This window comes from Lissotriton vulgaris, chromosome 1_1 (genome assembly GCF_964263255.1).
Source record: "Lissotriton vulgaris chromosome 1_1, aLisVul1.2, whole genome shotgun sequence".
NCBI lineage: Eukaryota > Metazoa > Chordata > Amphibia > Caudata > Salamandridae > Lissotriton > Lissotriton vulgaris.
Window position 1 is genome coordinate 59,720,926 of NC_141685.1, and position 21,424 is coordinate 59,742,349.

Sequence of the window (21,424 nt, forward strand, 5' to 3'; positions counted from 1 at the left end):
CTCTCTTCCTCCTGTCCCTCATCTATGGCCATGAGCAAGCTCATGTCCTTCCTGTCGACATATGCTTTGAGCCTGTTGACGTGGAGCACCCTGTGGGGGCTCCTGGGAGTTCCAGGGTCCACCAGGTAGGTGACCTCTCCCTTCTGCTCAAGAATTGTGTGGGGCCCAGACCATTTGTCTTTGAGTGCTGCTGGGGCCACTGGCTCCAACACCCACACCTTCTGTCCAGGCTGATAAACAGTCAGGACAGCCTTTTGGTCATGCCAAGCTTTTTGGAGTTCTTGACTGGCCTTAAGGTTTTCAGATGCCTTCTCCATATACTCAGCCATCCTGGAGCGGAGACCAAGTACATAGTCCACTATGCTGGTTGCAGGCTTTTTGAGAGGTCTCTCCCATCCTTCCTTCACCAAGCACAGGGGTCCTCTTACAGGATGCCCATACAAAAGTTCAAAAGGGCTGAAGCCAACCCCCTTCTGTGGGACCTCTCTGTAAGCAAACAGAAGGCAGGGAATCAGGACATCCCATCTACGCCTGAGCTTTTCAGGTAGTCCATGAATCATCCCTTTTAGGGTCCTGTTGAACCTTTCAACAAGCCCATTGCGCTGTGGGTGATAGGGTGTGGTGAACTTGTAGTTGACACCACATTCCTTCCACATAGCAGTTAAGTAGCTTGACATGAAGTTTGCACCTCTGTCAGAGACAACCTCCTTAGGGAAGCCCACTCTGGAGAACACTCCAACTAGGGCCCTTGCCACTACAGGTGCTGTAGTGGTCCTAAGTGGAATAGCTTCAGGATACCTGGTGGCATAATCCACTACCACCAGTATAAACTTGTGCCCTAATGCTGTCTGGGGTTCCATTGGACCAACAATGTCAATCCCCACTCTTTCAAAGGGCACCCCCACCATAGGCATTGGTATAAGGGGGGCCTTTGTTGTGCCACCTGACTTACCACTGGCTTGGCAAGTGACACAGGAGCGACAAAACTCCTTGGTATCCTCATTCATGTGAGGCCAGTGAAAGTGTGAGACAAGCCTGTCCTAAGTCTTTGTCTGGCCTAAGTGACCTGCTAAGGGAATCTCATGGGCCAAGGTAAGGAGGAAACCTCTCTGAGACAAGGGGATAACCAGCCTCCTGGCCATGCCAGGCTTGGGGTCTCTTGCCTCAGTGTACAGGAGTCCATCTTCCCAGTATACCTTGTGGGTACCTGTGGCGTCCCAGCAGCCTCAGCAGCAGCCTGCTGTCTGAGGGGTTCAAGGGAAGGGCAGTCTAACTGGTCCTTCCCCAGGTCTTCCCTTGAGGGGCCACCTGAACCCAGAAATTCAACTTGATCAAGTTCGAACTCTTTAGGCTCAGTTTCCCTCAATTCCTGTAGGTCAGCCTCCTCTGAGACTTGATCCACAACCTGGGGCAAGGGGGAAGGCAATGCCTTAACCCTACTGCTCTTCTTCTTGGAAGGTGGCTGGTCCATTGTTCCAGGATCCAGCACCTGTTCAGTGGGGCATCTTCTGGCCTGTGACCTAGTCACAGCAAGCACATGTGCTGGCAAGCCTAACATCTCCATGTGAGTCCTATGCTCCACTTCTGACCATTGTGATGACTCCAAATCATTGCCCAACAAACAATCCACTGGGAGGTCTGAACTAACAACAACCTTCTTTTGGCCATTTACCCCTCCCCAGGAGAAAGCAACAATTGCCATACTATGACTGGTAGTGACATTGCTTGCATTGGTCACCAGGAAATCTGTACCTGGCATGATCTGTCCAGGGTCCACAAAGTTAGGTGTCACCGTGGTGACACTGGCACAAGTGTCCCTATAGGCCTGAGCCATTTTTCCATTTATCAAAGGTGTCTGCCTGTATTTGCCCAAAGTATTGGGACTTATATCAGGGGATATATCCACATCCCCTGTACAGACAAGGACAGCCTGAGTGAGTGTGCCAACTAAGTTGTCATACCCCTCAGAACCCAAGGTTAACCCAACTAAACCCTTGGGAGGTGCACTACCACTGCTGACTGTACGAGGGGGCACAGGTGGCTTAGGGGCTGCAGTGGCAGGAGTCTGCCCTCCTCCTTTCTTGGTGCACTCACTAAACCAGTGAGTTTTACTCTTACAGTACTGGCACCACCTTTTTGACGGGCCTTCTTGAGTCTTCTTCTTCTGGGAAGCCTGACCCCCACCCTCTTTGGATTGTTGGGGACCTGTCGAAGACTTCTGGTCATTTTCACCTTTAGTATCTTTACCCTTCTGGTCTGCTTTCTTCTGACCACCCTGGTTCTGGCCCTGGTTCTGCTTAACTCTTGTTCTGACCCATCTGTCTGCCTTCTTTCCCAATTCTTGGGGAGAGGTCAGATCTGAGTCAACAAGATGCTGATGCAACAACTGGTTCTGACAATTGTTTAAAATCTGTTCTCTCATGATCAAATTGTACAATCCTGTATAATCAGTAACCTTACTGCCCAGCAACCAGCCCTCCAAAGCCTTAGTGGCACAATCTACAAAATCAGACCAATCCTGAGACTGAATTTTCTGGGTATCCCTGAACAGCAACCTGTACTGCTCAGTGGTTAGGCCAAACCCATCTATCAGTGTATTTTTCAGGACTTGGTAATTGTTTGCATCCTCAGCTCTTGTAGTGAGGAGCTTGTCTCTACCTTTACCTTCAAAGGAGAGCCACAAGATAGCTGACCACTGACTTTGGGGAACACCCTGCACAATGCAGGCCCTCTCCAAAGCAGTTATCCATTTGTGGATGTCATCCCCTTCTTTAAAGGGGGGCACTATCTTACTCAGGTGTCTTGTATCAAAACTCCTGTCCCTATTACTAGGTATAATGCTGCCACCAGTGGGTTTTGACCCACTCAATTCTTGCTCTCTTGCAAAGGCAAGTCTCTCTTTGGCCAGGGCAAGTTCTTCCCTTTCAATCCTCAGATTGACCTCCCTCACTTTAGCTTCATACACTCTCCTCTGAGGGGATGTCATCCCTCTGTGAGCAGAAGTTTGAGAGCCATTGGTTCGAATGGATCTGTTAGAGCCTCTGGATAGAGACCTAACTCGTCCACTCCCAATGTTAAGCTGGCCTGAGAGTGGGCCTAGGGGTCCCCCAAATCCATTCTCATGCCTACTTAAGTTGGACCTGCTCAGTCTAACGACCTCTACCTGTCCCTTGTCTGCCTCATCCCCAGATACATCCTCATCCTCATCCCCCTCTTCAGTCTCAGCTGAGAGGTGGATTAGGTCAGGATCACCTTGTGTTCCCTCTAGGGGGGGCATGCTCCCATCTGGATTAGAAGGGTCTGGGTTACCAGCCCTCCTGGCATCATAAGTCTCTAAGAGACCAATCAGAAAGGGAGTTGTAGGGTTAGACCCTTGTCTTAGCTTCCTGGAGGTACACAGTTGTCTCATCTCCTGGAAGCTAAGAGCAGCATATCTGGAAGTGACCAGTGGAAGGTCAACTGACACAAGGGGAGACTCAGTGTTTCCTCCTTTGTCTGACATGCTGATTCTAGTGTGGTGTAAGTGATGCACCTACCTACACTATATGTTTGCCTACTGATCCCTTGCTAAGAGTTGTAGCCAAGGTGTGCTAAGCCTTGCGGAGCTACAACAGCTGGTTCAGTAGAACTCAGAGTATTCTAAGCTAAGTTATATGTACCTGAAGTACTTATGTGATCTTTCAACCAGATATTCTTAGGATACGTGTGGTAAAACAACAGCAAGCTCAAATCCCACCGCTGCCACCAATGTGAGAAGGTGGCCTGATATGCAGTGCTCAATATTCTAGTGATCACTATGTATCAGTCCAACAACCCTTATTGATGATTGGTTGTAAGTCAACCTTATAGACCAGCTATCCTAGTAGCATGGATATGAGCAGTCTAAGGCTAAGACTCTAGAGGGCGTGTTAAGCCAGCTGTTTACCACACATATACCCATTGAACACCAAGTGAAAGGACACCACACAAGTGTTATGACAATAAACAGTGTATTTATTAGAATCACAACAGCCCTGTACTCTTTATGAGGACAGGGTACTAAGCACAAAACAAAACTCTTACGAAAATACTTAAGTTAGCACAATATACACAAATGCCCGAGGGGCACGGAAAACCATATACTATGGAAGTGGAATGCGAAATTACTAGCAGGTAAGTACTGGACTAATAGGCTTTGGAATCGCTAGGACTTGACTATAGAATCGTTAGATTACGAATAGGAGGCCTAGGGGACTCGGGTGCAGAGGGTGCACTCTCACGCGTGATGCGGGACAAAGTCTATGGTAGCTAGTAAAAGCAAAGTTAGTGTTCTCGGGCGAACCCGACCTGGTAGGGAGAAAACGACAGTGGATCCTGACCCTTGGATAGTGAGGCTATGCTGGGGCACCAAAATGCCGAAGTTACCTAGCCCAGGGGCTGCAGCTGCATAGGTCTCAAAAGACGTCGGGAATCCTCGTTGCCGGACCAGGAGCCTGAAGAAAGAAGTTGCTGGCAGGCGACCAGTGAAGATAGTTCGAGTTGATCCAAGCCTGGATCGAAGATGGATGACACCTGAAAGCAGAGGGGACCAAGTTCGTGACTACTAGCCAGTAGTCAGGTGGCACCAGGAGGGCACCGGATGGTAGTCACCTCGACTAGGTGAGTGGGCGACGCTGTGCTCTACAGATCTCACGGACCAGGAGGCGTTGTCGGCGACCAGGATGGAGGTGCGAGCTGTCCCACGATGGATGAAGCTGTCGGCGTCACTGGACCCAGGATTGGGCAACAAAGCCTTGGCAAATTCAAGCCCACGCGGTGGACTCAAAATGGCGTCTGGAGTGGACCAGGAGGGTCCGGGGTGCTCCTCTTTTGGAAGGGAGCAAGGGCCAGTCTGGAGCAACCAGACCAGCAGCAGTGATGTCGTCGGGCGTCGTTAAGAAGGCCACAAGCCAGCGGGCTAGTAGCCAAACAACGCGGTGAGCAGCAAAAAGCAGAAGGGCCCCACGCAGATCGTGGAGATGCTGGTAGGCTGTACTTCGGTGCTGGAGCTGCTCAGGGTCGGGGCTTCTCGGACCCCAAAGCACTCACCAGAGGATCCCTCGGCGGTCGTGCTGGAAAGAAGTCGTGCAGTCTTGAAGATGGCCGGTCCCTCGAGGTCTCGTCGCACCCACGGGTCTCAGCTTAGCTGTAGAGGTGGGTAGAGGTCAGAGGTGCCAGGGAAGCCGGTTCTCGTCGAGCTGGGCAGTCGGATTCCGGAGGAAGGACTTGCAGCAGACCGCAGTGTTCTTAAGATGGTGCCTGCAGATGCAGGGTGACTACTCCTTAGTCACAAGGGAGAATCTTGAAGAAGAAATCTTGAAGTCCTTTCGTAGAAAGTCGTGTCTTGATTCCAAAGATGATCTAATTTGGAAGGGGACCCGCGCCTAACTTTATACTAGGAAAAGGGGCTGACCCGGTGATTAGGTCCTGCCTATGGGTGGGACTAGGAGGGGGGTGGTCACACCCCTCTCCCATGCTGGACTTTCCCCAGGCCAGGGGCTGGTGTGCCCCTGAAACTGGTTCTGGCCGGCCTATGCGTAGTGAGCACCGGGGTGCCACTCAGCTGTCACCTTCCTGTAAAGCCCTGCCTACCCAGGATACACAAAACCCTGTCTGGGATGGTGCTAGCACCGCCCCTGACAGGAAACCCTTTGTCCAGGCTCTCCTCGCTGGAAGGACTCCCAGCAGCAGGAGGTCAGACTCGTGTCTGTGGTGGCAGCATCCATTTTGTGGAGCTGAGGCTTCAGTTAACTTTAACCGGGGTTCACAGTTACATACATGTCGTGTTCCTCTAGAAGGGTGGAATGCTAACTCCGTCGCCAGAATTGGCGAGGGGTTAGTATTCCAATTCGTATGACACCTTACTCGACATGTTTTGATAAAGCAATACCAGAGATAGCATATAACCGCGAGGATTATAATGCACTTAAGAATATATGGTATGCGTTATCATGGAACAGCTATTAGGACTTGGTTCCGCAAGCTGCAAACGGGCTCAGCTCATGCCAGAGCACCATCTCACACGATTCCATGCACTCTGCCTTCAGGATTGTCAAGGCCTGCCATAGGAGTGACTGATAGGAATCTGTGTGTCCATTTTTAGGGTTAGATATAGGTATCTATATCTACAGCAAAGGGGGATTACACGACTTTACCCCAGCTGTCATGCAGCCAGTTGTGTTAAATTTAGGAGGCCAGCCAGGGGTGGCATAATACATGCTTCAGCCCCTGGTAGGCCCTGGGTACACCTATGCCCTGAGTTACAGGGTCTGATAAGGTGGCCCAGTACCAATTGGTAAATGCACCTAAGGTACATGTCGTAATTTAGTGAGAGAACAGCTAGGCTGTGGGTCTGATTGGCAGGCCCACAGCCAGAGAAAGTCGTAAACCAGTGAAACAAAAGCAAAAAAATCTGTGTGATCATAGGATTGCAGACCCTACTCTCCTACAACCAGGACCTGTGAAGCTTAGTGTGACCGGTCAGAGAAACTCACGGGAACCCGGATTGGATTTAAAGACGGTTTTATTGATTTCAACACTCGTCTTTGTCTTAGGGTGCTCCTATAGTAAGGGAGAGGGCTTTCGTGGTCCTTCTTCTCCGGGGTACTACTTTTGCGTCTCTCGGGGCTCTTTCTTCTCCACTCCAGCTTGACCGGTTTCCTCGATTATTTTCGGTATCGTCAGCGAAGGAAAAGAAGACAGGGCAGTATCAGTTGAGGTGTTCTATATTTACAGTGTTCAAGGATCCAAATTCCGCCCAGTTAAAGAAACAGTGCTCGTTTTCCTCCTCCGGCACGAACACGCTTGTCTTTGTCTTGTCCCAATACTCGGGGCTGTATTGGAAGATAGGAAAGGGTTGAACTCCTGTCTTCCTCCTCTGTCGTGACCTGCCTCACCCCGTCACACTTAGCAAACCCCAAGGTCCCTGAAAACCAGAAACCACAGCATGGACCTCAGGGTTTCTATTGCAGTGGGATGGAACATCAGCCTGGTGCCATGTTCATATTACACCAGCACCTCAATGTAATTCCCAGCCCCACAGCCAGGCCAGCAGACTTAGGACTGGTGATTGGTTCCTAAGCTCCAAGCAAACCATGTCTATTAAGGCTTTGCAGGGTACACCCCACATCATTCTTCTCCATCTTGTGAGTTTCAGCCTACCTGTGCCCCATATTGCAGTGAGAAGAGTCCAGGAAGTGGTAAGGAGGCAGACGTGTGATGTTTCTTTCCTAAAAAAGTTAAACAACGATTTTCCCTACCTATTATTGCATCATCTCATCTATTTCTTTTAAAATGTCTTTAACTGTCTTTGCCTGAGGTAGTTACAGTTTAAAATTGTAGTTTTAAAATCAGACAGAATAGTTCAGTCTCGATACATTGAGAGAAAAGAGAAGGGGAGACATGAATAGAGGAAGGTGAGAGAGGGAGGATAAGGGAAGAGACAACAAGGAGAGACGAGAGGAAGTCTGTCTAAGGCCCGACTGGGTAGGTGACGACCAAAGGAGGGAATCCACGGCCCATCTCCACTATAGCTAAACCAGGTAGCTCCATCGGGCATCAGACAGAATAGTTCAGTCTCGATACATTGAGAGAGAAGAGAAGGAGAGACATAAATAGAGGGAGGATGCGGGAGGAGATGACAGGAGAGACAAAAGGAAGTGCAACAATGTGGTTCAGCAATATAACAGAAAAAGATCGAAAATTACACATTATATCAAACAATCAGCAAAACAATAGGAGAGGAGAGAAAGGAGAGAGAGAAGTAGTGGGGGGGGGGTGTAGGGGAGGTGAGAAAGTGAGGATAAGGGAAGAGACTATAGTAGAGACGAAAGGAAGTCTGTCTAAGGACCAACTGGGTAGGTGACGACCAAAGGAGGTAATCCACGGCCCATATCCCCTATAGCTAAACCAGGTAGCTCCACTGGGCATCAGACAGAATAGGTCAGTCTCAATACATTGAGAGAGGAGGGAAGGAGATCAATAAAAAGAGGGAGGAAGCGGGAGGAGACGACAAGAGAGATGAAGGGAAGTCTGTCAAAAGACCGACTGGGTAGGTAACGTCCACGGAGAGAATCCCAGGCATGTCTCCCCTATAGCTAAACCAGGTAGCTCTATGGGGCATCGGACAAAATAGCTAGATCTCAAATGACGAGGGAAATATTCACAGATAGAACTGGAGGGGACTAAAGGGCCAGGTCAGGTGAGGGCAAAAGGTAAAACGCAGGAAAGTGGAGAAGAGTAGAGCGGGGAGGGGTAGGGGGTAGAGGGAGATAAGGTCAGAAGAGACTCAGGAGGGATTGTTGCGGCCGTCGTTTTAGGCAGGTAGAAGCAGTATTTACATGAGGATCAAAGTTACAGGTTATAAGTTACATTTGTTCCAAGAGCGAAATAAATATAGGAATTAGGAGTGTGACAGGGGGAGGGAGGAAAAAGAAGGCGGAAGAGACAAAGGGAAGAAATATACAGTTCCCGAATGAGCTATTCTCACAAATGAACGGGGTGTTATGGAGATTAAATAACACCTTGAGGCCAGGTTATATGCACAAAGTGTTTGCAAATAAGTGGTTGCATTGCTGGGGCACAGGGTGACACATTGCATCCACCTCCTTTAGTCTAGGACTAAGGCGAGTGGAGTCCCCTTTCTAAAAATAGTGTGGGGAAGCCTGGTGCAGCTATGTCCACCCCGACTTGTGCCTAGTCTTCCCCCTACTGAGTGCGTGCATGACATTTTTTTTTCACTGCAGCAGGCTTTTTTTTATATTTTACCCAAGACTCAAAATGCAAGCCAGGCCTATCGGCTTTGCCAATGCTAGGGTTCTGCTGCAAATGCAAAGCAACGTTGTGACTTCCACTCAACACAAATCGTATTATACAGCTGAACCAGATTACCCTCTTTAACTAAAGTTACCATAAATCTGGTTGATTGTCAAGAATCTATTGGCGAAATTAAACTACCTGTAAAACAGAAATAAAAGGAGCTGGAATACCAGATAACCACCAAATAAACAAAGAAATGTGGGTAGAATGCATGCATAAAGTGCAAATTCCAAATGTGAAGTCTTTGGCCACCTCCTGTCCTGAATCCAGAGCTCTCAGCTGGATTCTTTGCTGCTTGGGCTGGCTTTTGTCCCCTGCCTGGATGAAGCGCCACCACCCCTCGCTCTCTCACTATTGCGCGCGGCCTCTTTGAAATAGTTCGTCAGCGCGGTCTTTACGCGCATGAACCCAGCATCTTTCACTGGGGAGGCCCACACTATTTTAAGAGAAAAAGGTTTTGTACAGGTTCAACCTGGTTTAATTTATCTCCAAATGTTGATTGATCCATGGGAGATTTTTAATATTGCAAGCTTCTTAGTACGAGCCGTTCGTCTCAGACAAAAAAGGTACCCTATGATAAACGCTACATAAGCATCGACTGTATACATATGATCATTGTTTTCCTTTTTTGCTGCCTGTCTTGAAAATACCCCTAATGTGGTAGTCCTTTGTCTATATATGTGCTATTGGCTATCGGGGTTTTTATGTGCCTATGAAATTGATTTTGTAACATCGATTCTTTTTTTTTTTTTGCTCACAAATTGTATTTTACATGATTTTATTGTGTACTGGGTTATTAGAACTTTATTAGAACTTTACTTGTGTGGTTTTAATGAACTGAAGAATAAAGTGGTTTGACTGACTGACAGTCACATTACCCTTCTCTGCTACTTCATGATGAGGGAAAACTGCCACTAGACAAAACGCTGATCTCGCTCCAGCAGAAATCTTATTCACAGGAGGCGTCTTTACATTTTTATTGTTGCCTGAGAACTCTTGGACACACAAGGAATTTGGCAGCAGGTGGTTTTAACACCTTCAGCGCGGCGCGAATTTTCGCGCTGTGCTGAAGGTTCGAAAAACGGGCGTGGTCGTGACGGAACGGTTCGGTCATAAGCATCGAAGGGGTTAAACCCATGTTATTTCTGAACACACAGCACCTGAGCCTCCACTCCCTCGATTAGTGCTAGGTGTTGTAGTGCACCAGACGTTGCACAAGTACCAAAAGGATATATATGACAAAACCAGTAACTCATTGCTATAATCCTAAAATACAGTCATATTTGTGATAAAAGCCTGATACGCATTCTTTGGAGCAGGATAATTAACCCTCAGAGCTACTAGCCATGCTGGTCAGTCAAAAGTGCCACTAGACAACAAAACTCCAACCTCTCCGCAGGAACATTAGACTCCCGACCACTCTGCTGCCGGGGTCGTGCATTTATGCGCAACGTGTTCCCACTGCATGGTCGGCGCCCGGGTGAAGCTTAGGTCAAAGCAGACCTGACCACGCCTGGAAGAGGCTGGGTGGAGGGACTGTAGCCACGCTTGATGCATTCTTAACTAGGGCAACGAGTGCACTCGTGCACGAAACTGAATTAACTGAGCAGTGTTTATCACTGGAGCCTCTTGTCTCCCAGATGCAGTCCTCCTCAGGGGACACAAGTGTCGATAATATTACCACTCAGCCCTTGCAAGTACTTCCAACTGAGAACCTGGTACCAAGCCTCTTGAAATTCTTCCCGTTAAACTTGCCCTCAACGAAACACCTATTAGGGAGCTCGACCTTTGTACCCACCCTGATCTTAATAATGAACCGCAGTTAAGAGGTGAAGGGGTGGAGGGGTTCAGAAGTCAAAGTCAAAGGAATTAGTACACCTCATTCAACACTTGACTTTCCCCACTTTGACCACAACTCCTGTGCCAGGGTTAACTGATGACTTCTTGGGGAAAAGTGTAGAAAAAATTATGGCTACCTTACTGGACCCTATTCTACAAAAATGAACACAGATTGAAGAGAGGCTCTCTCGTCTAGAGGCTCAGGGTGAAATAACTGAGTGACTGTAGTGATCCCCCACCTGAGAACAATGAAACAGGCTATATAAGCCAGCTCCCGGGCTTAGATTAAGAAAAGGCGACAGGGACTACAGTTCCCAGCAGGCAGTAGGCGAGGTCGAGGGAGGCCGAGGGCAGGCCGTTTATAGTTTCCTCCTCCGCCTGAGGCGGGTGCTTGACTCGTTTGGATTTTGAGTCTAGATGGCGGATGGTGGTCCCCGCCGGACTCCGGCGTGAAGCCTTTTCAGCGTCGGTCCTGAATCAGCTGAGGACCGCTTTTCATCCCGTTTGCAGTGCCCGCTCTCCGGATTTCCCCGCAGAGGGTTATTGGCGGTACAGGTAACTCCGGGAAGAAGCCAGTGCGCTTCCTTTCTGTGTTGTCCATTCCTTGTTTTCTGTGCACCAGAGCCGCTTTTCAAGCAAAGGAAACGCCGGAGCATTCCTTGCTGCCGCGGCTCACGGTTCATTCCTTGCTGCCGCGGCTCACGGTTCATTCCTTGCTGCCGCGGCTCCCGGTTCATTCCTTGCTGCCGCGGCTCACGGTTCATTCCTTGCTGCGGCGGCTCATGGCTCATTCCTTGCTGCCACGGCTCACGGTTCATTCCTTGCTGCTGCGGCTCACGGTTCATTCATGGCTGCCGCGGCTCATGGTTCATTACTTGCTGCCGCGGCTCACGGTTCATTCCTTGCTGCCGCGGCTCACGGTTCATTCCTTGCTGCCGCGGCTCACGGTTCATTCCTTGCTGCCGCGGCTCACGGTTCATTCCTTGCTGCCGCGGCTCACGGTTCATTCCTTGCTGCTGCGGCTCACGGTTCATTCATGGCTGCCGCGGCTCATGGTTCATTCATGGCTGCCGCAGCTCCCGGTTCATTCCTTGCTGCCGCGGCTCACGGTTCATTCCTTGCTGCCGCGGCTCACGGTTCATTCATGGCTGCCGCAGCTCCCGGTTCATTCCTTGCTGCTGTGGCTCACGGTTCATTCCTTGCTGCCGCGGCTCCCGGTTCATTCCTTGCTGCCGCGGCTCACGGTTCATTCCTTGCTGCCGCGGCTCCCGGTTCATTCCTTGCTGCCGCGGCTCACGGTTCATTCCTTGCTGCCGCGGCTCACGGTTCATTCATGGCTGCCGCAGCTCCCGGTTCATTCCTTGCTGCCGTGGCTCACGGTTCATTCCTTGCTGCCGCGGCTCACGGTTCATTCCTTGCTGCCGCGGCTCACGGTTCATTCATGGCTGGCGCAGCTCCTGGTTCATTCATTGCTGCTGCGGCTCATGGTTCATTCTTGGCTGCCGCGGCTCCCGGTTCATTCCTTGCTGCCGCGGCTCACGGTTCATTCCTTGCTGCCGCGGCTCACGGTTCATTCATGGCTGCCGCAGCTCCCGGTTCATTCCTTGCTGCCGTGGCTCACGGTTCATTCCTTGCTGCCGCGGCTCCCGGTTCATTCCTTGCTGCCGTGGCTCACGGTTCATTCCTTGCTGCCGCGGCTCCCGGTTCATTCCTTGCTGCCGCGGCTCACGGTTCATTCCTTGCTGCCGCGGCTCACGGTTCATTCATGGCTGCCGCAGCTCCCGGTTCATTCCTTGCTGCCGTGGCTCACGGTTCATTCCTTGCTGCCGCGGCTCACGGTTCATTCCTTGCTGCCGCGGCTCACAGTTCATTCATGGCTGGCGCAGCTCCTGGTTCATTCATTGCTGCTGCGGCTCATGGTTCATTCTTGGCTGCCACGGCTCCCGGTTCATTCCTTGCTGCCGTGGCTCACGGTTCATTCCTTGCTGCCGCGGCTCACGGTTCATTCCTTGCTGCCGCGGCTCACGGTTCATTCTTGGCTGCCACGGCTTCCGGTTCATTCATGGCTGCCACGGCTCACGGTTCATTCATGGCTGCCTTACCCTGCTCGTACAGAGGACACACCGGAGCGTGCTTTTCGCAGCTCCGCAACATTTGGCTGTACTTGTTCGTTTGTGCTTTTGCCTGCCCCTGACTTCCTAATTATTAAAGAGCAGAGGGCAGAACAATATTTCATGCACGCATTACCGGCTGGTGGTGCAAATTATTGTACACTTTGATTAGCCCTTATTTTTGATAACGAACATTCTATTTCATCACAGAAGAGCAGTGTGTAGCTGTGTAGTTGTGGTTAAAACGTATAGTGTTACTTGACACTCTCATGCCATGAATGAAGAAATACACTTGTGAAGGGACAATATGCACATTTAATACATTCAATGCTGTTCGTATTTTTATTTTTCACCGCGAACATGTGATCGCAATCTAAGCCAATCAGAGCGCGTATTTAAGTTCCAGGGCTCTAGGGCCAGTAAGCTGAGCATCTATTGGTTAACGAACCCGACACGTTGGAATTTTGCATTTTCGTAAGTAAAATGTACTCGCGTTAACTTGATTGTTAGTGTTATGTGCCAAAAACCCAGCGCGCTGCAATCATGCTTCTTTACATGAGCAAAATGTTAGCTTTTTTTGAATTAAGCAACAGAGTGTAGACACTAGAGTTGGTATTCACAAGTGTCAGAGTGATTCGTACTGGACAGTCATTTGTAACCTCAGCAACTTAACATAGCGTCATGCAAAAACGAATGATCTTTTACATTTAAGTTTTTCGCTCAACCATGAGTTTTATAGCACTGGTCATGTTTGATTCATGTTTTAATCATTGGGTAGAGATCTCAGTTGGCCATGAATGTGAGATATCACGTTTATAGTTACATCAGTTTTGTATCAGCAGTAGTATTGGGTTGAGTATGTTAATAATTTAAATGCAACGCACCTTGTGGTATATTACCAGACCGGACGGCTCATAATATTTCCTTGTTTGTTTTCATTTAGACCCCTGAGGAAGGGTCCATTATGACCCGAAATGCATTGGGTGGATATAAAATGTTAATCATGATGTGAGAATCAGAAAACAAATGTTTCGAAGAATGAAAAGAGATAAAATCAATAAATAAATACTATGGTTTGAAACTACTTCAATTTGGAGAAATCTTTATTGAAAAAGAACAAAATGGAGTAAGACCTCCAGGGTCTATGTATTATAGTGCACACCACCTTTGAAAGCGGTAACACCGCTTTCCCCTAACTAAAGTATTGGTAGTTTCACCACATTGATTGGAGAAGGACATCCTTCTTGTTCCTGGTTCCTTTACAGTGGTGGTTTGTTTTATATCCTAGCTGCCTGAGTTTCTTGTGAGTGGGTATAGAGGTTATTAATTACAATTGTCGAACATTAGCGAGAGCTCCCATATATCTGTTGTGTTTTTCTTTCTCCTGTCCTGCAGGGTCAAATCCATACGGGTACTATACAATCTCCTAGACCAGACCCCGAAGAGACCAGAACGGTTGCAGCAAGTTTGTTATATTTTTCCCCTGGAAACGATCACACGCAGCAGGATTCTTTTCCTCTGCTGGGGGTTGCGTTCAAGGGAATTAGGGGAATCATCGACTATCATCGTCTCTGCTGGTCACAAGAGAAAGGTTAGTGGCGTTCTTTATATTCTTGTGCTGCTGACAGCCTGACAGTGTCCCACAGAGCGTCCATGCCCTGGGCCTGCCAGACCAGCCGTGGAACTCAACCAACTCTTCCCACACCCTACTTCTGGCGTGGCCCCACCTTCTAATCTTTGTACTGCACCTGGAACTCCTACACGATCACGTATGGTGCTTCCGCAAGTTAATGTACACTCTCTAAGACGATAGCGGAAGAAACAACCTCACCATTATCTGTGACAAGTATTTCGAATCGTTTGGCGGTTCCGTTGACTGGGGGAGAGGGCTGATCCTCGGTTGTTAGCAAGATCAGATAGACCTAAGGTGTGACTACATCATTATCCACATCATGTCCTCCACCTTCCACCACAGAAATAAAAGGAGCTGGAATACCAGATAACCAAAAAATAAACAAAAAAATGTGGGTAGAATACATGCATAAAGTGCAAATTCCAAATGTGAAGTCTTTGGCCACCTCCTGTCCTGAATCCAGAGCTCTCAGCTGGATTCTTTGCTGCTTGGGCTGGCTTTTGTCCCCTGCCTGGATAAAGCGCCACCACCCCTCGCTCTCTCACTATTGCGCGCGGCCTCTTTGAAATAGTTCGTCAGCGCGGTCTTTACGCGCAGGAACCCAGCATCTTTCACCGAGGAGGCCCACACTATTTTAAGAGAAAAAGGTTTTGTACAGGTTCAACCTGGTTTAATTTATCTCCAAATGTTGATTGACCCATGGGAGATTTCTAATATTGCAAGCTTCTTAGTAGCAGCCGTTCGTCTCAGACAAAAAAGGTACCCTATGATAAATGCTGCATAAGCATCGACTGTATACATATGATCATTGTTTTCCTTTTTTGCTGCCTGTCTTGAAAATACCCCTAATGTAGTAGTCCCTTTGTCTATATATGTGCTATTGGCTATCGGGGTTTTTATGTGCCTATGAAATTGATTTTGTAACATTGATTCTTTTTTCTTTTGCTCACAAATTGTATTTTAAATGATTTTATTGTGCACTGGGTTATTAGAACTTTATTAGAACTTTACTTGTGTGGTTTTAATGAACTGAAGAATAAAGTGGTTTGACTGACTGACAGTCACATTACCCTTCTCTGCTACTTCATGATGAGGGAAAACTGCCTCTAGACAAAACGCTGATCTCGCTCCAGCAGAAATCTTATTCACAGGAGGCGTCTTTACATTTTTATTGTTGCCTGAGAACTCTTGGACACACAAGGAATTTGGCAGCAGGTGGTTTTAACACCTTCAGCGCGGCGGGAATTTTCACGCTGTGCTGAAGGTTCGAAAAACGGGCGTGGTCATGACGGAACGGTTCCGTCATAAGCATCGAAGGGGTTAAACCCATGTTATTTCTGAACACACAGCACCTGAGCCTCCACTCCCCCGATTAGTGCTAGGTGTTGTAGTGCACCAGACGTTGCACAAGTACCAAAAGGATATATATGACAAAACCAGTAACTCATTGCTATAATCCTAAAATACAGTCATATTTGTGATAAAAGCCTGGTACGCATTCTTTGGAGCAGGATAATTAACCCTCAGAGCTACTAGCCATGCTGGTCAGTCAAAAGTGCCACTAGACAACAAAACTCCAACCTCTCCGCAGGAACATTAGACTCCCGACCACTCTGCTGCCGGGGTCGTGCATTTATGCGCAACGTGTTTCCACTGCATGGTCGGCGCCCGGGTGAAGCTTAGGTCAAAGCAGACCTGACCACGCCTGGAAGAGGCTGGGTGGAGGGACTGTAGCCATGCTTGATGCATTCTTAACTAGGACAGCAAGTGTACTCGTGCACGAAACTGAATTAACTGAGCAGTGTTTATCACTGGAGCCTCTTGTCTCCCAGATGCAGTCCTCCTCAGGGGACACAAGTGTCGATAATATTACCACTCAGCCCTTGCAAGTACTTCCAACTCAATTTTTAGGTGATTGTTGGGGGAGGGATGCACGCACAAGATGGTCCTTTATATTTTTAGCTCTTTTAAAAGCAAATAAAGGGCGTTCGAGGTTCAGTAGGACAGCGTTGAGTACAGGCCAATGTCTTAGCACACTTTTCCTAATGGCGTTGGAAGCTGGAAAGAACGTCGTGACACAGATTAGTTTATCCTGGTCTATTTTGGGTTTTGGTTCCAAGAGAGTTTCTCTGGGGCAATACCACGCCCGTTTTAAGGAGCGTCACACCGGTTTGCGCGGGTATCCCCTACTTCTGAGTTTATGGCTTAGGATTTTGGCCTCGGTAAAATAGTCTTCTTTAAAGTAGCAGTTTCTCCTAATGCGTAAAAACTGCGAGAAGGGAAGGGAGTCTCTTAATGCCCGTGGGTGGTGGCTACTGTAGGTAAGCAAAGTTTTTCTCTCGGTGGGTTTGCGGTGTAAGCAAGTTGTGAGACGGCCTTCAGTGTGTTTTATGTCAAGATCTAAGAAAGGAAAAGAATGGACTCCAAAATTGCATCTCCCGCATATCCTGGCGCCCGCTCTCCCGAGCGTTTGTAATACTTCTACAGGTAACAATCCTTCCCACCACCAGCTTTTTTAACCGTTCTCGCACTTCGGACAGTAAGTCCCACTGGCCGTTTTTATCGCCTATCGCTCCTCAGTGCCTTCAGCTAATATGAACGTATGTGAGGCCCTGTAGTATATGTGTCTCCATTCTGTAGATCACAGCTTTCCAAACTTTTCATGTTGGTGACACGCCAGTCTGGAAAATAAAATTTTGGGACACGGTAACGCGAGCGAGCGAGCCCGAACCACCAAAGGCGCTTGCCAAGGCCGAGCCTACTGAGTTTGTCAATGCTTTCAATCAAGATAGATTGCTGTTGTTTGGCACAAAACCATTTATTTTTCAGCACATGAGTAGGAAGAAACTGAAAATACCCCCACGTCGCACCAAAAACTCTTATGGCACCAAGCAAATGAAGCAAATCATCATGACCCTCCTTAGAAGATATCTCTTGTCTCTTCTACAGATCTATCCATTCATCCTACCATTTACCTGCTGATGTCCACCCTTTAATCTTTACATTTTGTTGTCTATTCTGTCTTTCATCCATCATTCCGTTTTTCACCATTCCGTCTGTCCACCTTTCATATACAGACCTATCCATCCAACTCAAAACCTATTCATTTATCCTTTCACTCATCCATCTCTTTATCCACCCTTTGGCTCATTCATCAATCCTTTCGCTCATCTGTTCATCAACCCTTTCACTCCTTTATTCCATCCGCCCTTTCATTACATCACCCTTTCACTCAATCCCTCATTTCACTCATTCATCCTCCATCCCTTTCATTCATCCTCCCTCTTATTCATCCATCCAATCTTTCATGTATCCACCCATCATCCGCCCTTTTATCCAATCATCCACCCTCTTTCACCCAGCAATCCATACTTTCACCCATCCATCCATCTATACATCCACCCTTGCTCACTCATCCATCCACACACTCACCCACTGAAAATACCCCCACTTCGACCCAAAGCTCTTATTGCACAATGTAAATTAAGCAAATCATCAGGACCCTACCCAGAAGATAGCTTGTCTCTTCCATAGTTCTACCCATTCATTCTTTCATCCTACCATTTACCTGCTGATGGCCACCATTTAACCTTTACATTGTGTCGTCTGCTCAGTCTTTCATCCATCTTTCAGTTTTCACCATTCTGTCTGTCTATCCTTCATATCCAAACCATCCATCCATCTCCAAACCTATCCATTCATCCTTTCACTCATCCATCTCTTTATCCACTCTTTTGCTCATCTATCCATCAACCCTTTCACTCCTTTATTCCATCCACCCTTTCATTCCATCCACCCTTTCACTCATCCATCATCCACCCTTTCATCCACCCACCCTCCCTTTCATTCATCCATTCAATGTTTCACTTATCCACCCACCATCCGCCCTTTTATCCAATCATCCACCCCCTTTCGCCCAGCCATCCATGCTTTCACTCATCCATCCATCTATTCATTCATCCACCCATCCATACACCCTTGTTCACTCATCCATCCATAACATTTACACTATCAATACAACTTTCACTGCCTCATCAGGTTCTACATGAAAGTTGTGACTTGTATCATGCCCTTTTTTTGACTACTCCCTCGGAAACCTCTATCATCTGACACTTGTTGGCACAAATGCGCAGGATAGTGTGAATGTGATGATACCACAGGGCCTGGCCGGACCCTGCTCTGTCAAGCACAGCGTGGTGTGAGCACCCGGCAATTATTCCAATGAGCCCGGCTGAATGGCTCAGCTGGGGCTCAGATCAGGGCTGCGAAGCGGCGCCTTGTCTGGCAGACACACATTCCACTCCGGCTCACCAGCAGAGCCAATGGGCTTGAGTTGCGATTAGGTCTGTGCAATCTCTTCTCGGGAGGTGAGCAATGCTTCCCTTATCTGTCTAATGAATCTCTTTACGAATGCAGCGGGGAGGGGCAGAGAGGTGTCTGTTGGTGACTAGGAATGTGGGAGGCTGTCTGCAGTGCAAATATCGCTCATTCTCCTCATAAATCTGCCCTCATAAATCTGATAGCGCGACACACCTACGCATGGGGCGCGACACAGTAATGTGTCGCGCCACACAGTTTGGAAAGCTGTGCTGTAGATGTTAGTGTTCTACCGAGTTCAGCCTCCCAACGTTTCTGACCCGCTGTTTTACCTGTGGAGGGTGGGGGCGTAAGCATTTTGTATGTATCTGAGATGAGACGCCCATCCGTCTCTTTTGTCAGCAGCCATTTCTCGAAGGTTGTCAATGGGCGGCCCACTAGGGCGTTGATGGCTGGGTCGGTGAGCCAGTGTCGGAGTTGGAAATATTGGAAAAGGTGTGGGTCAGTGATCTCGTAGCCCTGTCTAATGTCCGAGATGGGAAGAAAGCCCTGTGTGTCAAAGAGGTCACCGGCACATCGGCAGTCGGAGCCTCGCAACTGCAAGAAGGCATGAGGGTCATTTCCCGGCGGGAAGTCCGGGTTGTCCAAGATTGGGGTGAATGGGGAAGGGAAGGTGGTCAGGCCTTTTTTGACGGCGACCATGTCCCATACCTTCGTAACGGTGCGGGTGATAGGTGAGTTGGACATGTATCGTGGCCGGTGCTTTCGGGAGAGGAAAGGATTTCTCCAGAGGGATGTCTGAGCCATAGCCCTATCTTGGAAGAGCGATCTTTTTTCGGATTCTGGCCGATACCATTCCACCAGATAGCGGAGTTGAGCAGCCTGAAAGTATTGCAGTAGATTGGGGACTCCGAGGCCCCCCTCATCCATGCTCCTGTGCGACAGCTGTTTATGTAAGCGTGCTCGTTTCCCTTCCCAGATGAAATGATGGAGGGCAACCTGTAAGTCCGATATGGTGCCTGCAGGAGGTGTAACTGGGAGGGTCTGAAAAAGATATAACATTTCTGGTAGGATCAACATTTTTATTGCAGCAACTCTTCCTAAAAGGGAGAGGGGTTGCTTAGACCAGCGCGCCAGGTCCGCCCGGATTTGGGCTGTAAGGGTCTTGTAGTTAAGAGCTATCGTCGACTCCGTCGACGAGGTAAGGGGGATCCCCAAGTACTGGAGTTGTGCAGCCAACTGGAGATCACTCCCAAAGGTAGAGGCAGGTCTGCTGGGGTGGGCGTTTTCGCCCAGGGGTAATATCAAGGATTCCCCCCGTTAATTCGGAAGCCCAAAACAGCCAGCTCCTCCAAAAAGGCGGGCACCGATAGGTCCGGGCGGTCGAGAGCGACTATGATGTCGTCAGCATAGAGGCTGATTGTGTGTGGTTCTCGGCCGAAGGTGATACCTTGGATGTCAGGGTTATCCCGGATCTTTTGCGCCAAGGGCTCTATGTAAAGAGCAAATAGAAGGGGGGACAGGGGACACCCTTGTCGCGTGCCCCGTTGGATTTCAAACGGGTCAGACCGAAGACCACCCAAACGAACGCGAGCTTGGGGGGGATGGTAACAGCCGGCAATCCAGGACTGGAAGCGGCTTCCTATTCCAAACCGTGACAGGACTTGCTGGAGGTAGGACCAATCGACACGGTTGAGCGCCTTCTCGGCGTCAATGGCCACCAGTGCGGCATCTGAGTCCTGGAAATGGGCCTTATCTATCAGGTGGAGCACTCTCTTGGTGTTATCACTGCATTGCTGATTAGGCACAAAGCCCGACTGATCAGGCTCCAGAATCCCAGGTAGGCATGGGCCCAGGCGCGCGGCTAAGATTCCGGTGAAGAGTTTCAGGTCTAAATTCAGCAGAGAGATTGGACGGAATTCCGAGCAATGTGTGGGCTTCTTGCCCGGATAAGGTAGCACCACCACTTCGGCCGCCAGTATATCGGGGGGGATGGAGCCCGGGCCCTCCAAGGAATTGAAGAGCTGGGTGAGGACAGGAGCCAGCAGTTGACTGAAGGTTTTGTAAAAGCCGGCCGAGAAGCCGTCCGGTCCCGGCGATTGAAGCGGGCGTAGGCGGGAAATAGCCGCCATCACCTCCTCCAGGCGGATGGGGGCATCTAGAGCCTCTGCACTAGCCCGAGACAGCTTGGTGATCGCCGCCGAATTCAAATAGGTATCGACCCCTCTGAGAGGTACCTCCTCGGCCCTATATAGTGAAGCATAGTACGATCTGAAGGCTTCCGCATTCTGAGTTTCCTCAGCGAGGACGGTGCCAGATTCGTCGGCGAGGCCTGAGATTTTTGAGCGTTGGGTTTTTGACTTCAAAGCGCTGGCAATCAAGCGGCCTGTCCTGTTACCCCCAACATAGTACGTGTGTTGGAGACGGAGCGCAGCGAATTCCGCCCTGTCCGTGTCCAGGCTTACCAGTTGGGCCCTGGCCGCTTTCAACTGTTTCCAGACCCGTGGAGCAGAAGAGCGGCTATGTACCCTCTCCAATTCAGCAACTTGAGCAGTGAGATCGTCTTTTTGTTCTTCGGTCTTTGGCCTCTGCAGCGGCGATTGCTATGAGTTTGCCGCGGGCCACTGATTTCAGGGCCCCCCATATAGCTGACAGTGATATCTTTGGCGTGTCATTGATAGTCAAGTAG

The 21,424-nt window shown here is 49.1% G+C and overlaps 1 protein-coding gene across 1 annotated transcript in view; it reads left to right on the forward strand.

Moving 5' to 3' along the window:
• LOC147737259 (uncharacterized) overlaps nucleotides 1-21,424 on the forward strand; it is a 286,653-nt gene that overhangs the window by 102,484 nt on the left and 162,745 nt on the right. The window contains exon 2 of the mRNA XM_086922902.1: nucleotides 14,181-14,376. The gene's annotated coding sequence lies outside the window, so the exon portion shown is untranslated. The remainder of the gene's footprint in view (nucleotides 1-14,180; nucleotides 14,377-21,424) is intronic.